At 43.1% G+C, this 1,691-nt stretch overlaps 1 pseudogene; it reads left to right on the plus strand.

Moving 5' to 3' along the window:
• The first annotated feature begins 753 nt into the window (after positions 1-753).
• LOC104991281 lies at positions 754-1,042 on the plus strand (annotated as a pseudogene).
• The last annotated feature ends 649 nt before the right edge of the window (positions 1,043-1,691 follow it).

The following is a 1,691-nucleotide window of genomic DNA, read 5'->3' on the forward strand; positions in this document are numbered from 1 at the left end:
GGACTGGATGCCATGATCTTAGTTTTCTGAATGTTGAGTTTTAAGCCAACTTTTTCACTCTCCTCTTTCACTTTCATCAAGGGGATCTTTAGTTATTCTTTGCTTTCTGCCATAATGGCGGTGTCATCTGCATATCTGAGGTTATTGATATTTCTCCCAGCAATCTTGATTCCAGCTTGTGCTCTGCTTTAGCTATTGGTAAAAACTGCACCAAATTCTACATTTCCCAGTATTTCCTGATTTCTGTGACCTTAAAGTAGTTCTTCATAGGGTCAGAGACTTTGTCAATTGACACATGAATCTTACAGAAGTTACACGCAGTTGTAATATTCCTCCCCGCTCCACAAAAAAAAAAAAACCTACAGCAAAGCCTCAGGAAGTATCAGGCTGGGAGATTTGTGGAATGCGGTTCCTTGAATCTCCCCAGTTCTTCACAGGAGACCGGCCTAGTGTAGTGGCAATGACATGCTACATGACCATGGCCGTCCTCTCAGATAACAGGAAGCCCCAACTAGAGACCTACACAACTTCTCATCAAGCACCCAACTCTAAAACTTGATCCTAGGGTCTTTCTTGGTGGTCAAGACTCTGTGCTTCCCCCTGCTGGGGGCATGGGTTTAATCCTTGGTTGCGGGACTAAAATCCCACATGCTGTGTGATGCAGCCAAAATAACAAACAGAAAAACCCTCTATCCTACTTTTCATAAAGTTATAAGAAGACCTTTCTGGTGGTGATGATCTCCCAACAAGAACATGCCTCTCACAAAGGTTGTCCTTCATCCCTCTCCAGAGGAGAAGAGGAAACACAAGAAGAGGCGCCTGGCACAGAGCCCCAGTTCCTATTTCATGAGTGTGAAAGGCCCAGGATAGTGAACAATCACCACCATCTCCAGCCACACACAAATAGTAGTTTTGTGTATTGGCTGTTCTACTGTCCTCTGCCAGCCTACAGGAGGCAAAGCTTACAGAAGGATGCTCCTTCAGGCCGGAAGCCGCACTAAAAGTATCCTGTATCAAGATGGGTGGGAAACTATCCCCATAAACACAGTTTGGACACACACACAAAAAAACAGTTATAAGAAGAGAAAAAGCCTTCAGCAAGCTCTATCACTCGCCTAAAATAGATTCCAAGCACAGTTCTCAGTACGCCACATCACCTTTGCCCCACTGAGCAAAGGTTGCTGAATAATTACTAGACACCACATGTGTGGTTGCTTCGCAGTTACATCCTGAAGACAAGCACAAATTAAATCGCTTCAGTACTTGGGAGGGGATGAGCCCAGCAGGACTGGTCAGGGCCTCCCACAGAGCTCTAGTTAACAACCGGTTGATTGGGATATACAGGACCTGTGATACTATGCTAGCATGGTCAGACATCCTTTACCAAAGGGTTGCACTGGGCTCTCTGTAGAATAATGCTGTGAGCCAGAGAAGGACTTTCTGATTTCATATGTAGGATTTTCTTATGTTCACTGAAAGAGTAACTTTTCCTATCTTAACTCCTACCTTTAGAGAAATCAATTTGGTCTGGACAGGGTACAATCTCAGGAACATTTTGCTTGCAATTTGAACTCAATTCAATCCAATTTAAGTAAAATCGGAGCAAAATTAAAAGAACTTTGAACACTTAAAAAAAAAAAAAGAATACTGAAATATCTCAGAGAGTTGAGGCATGATTCTTAGGATTTATA

This window comes from Bison bison, unplaced genomic scaffold, assembly GCF_000754665.1.
Source record: "Bison bison bison isolate TAMUID 2011002044 unplaced genomic scaffold, Bison_UMD1.0 scf7180017864184, whole genome shotgun sequence".
Lineage (NCBI taxonomy): Eukaryota > Metazoa > Chordata > Mammalia > Artiodactyla > Bovidae > Bison > Bison bison.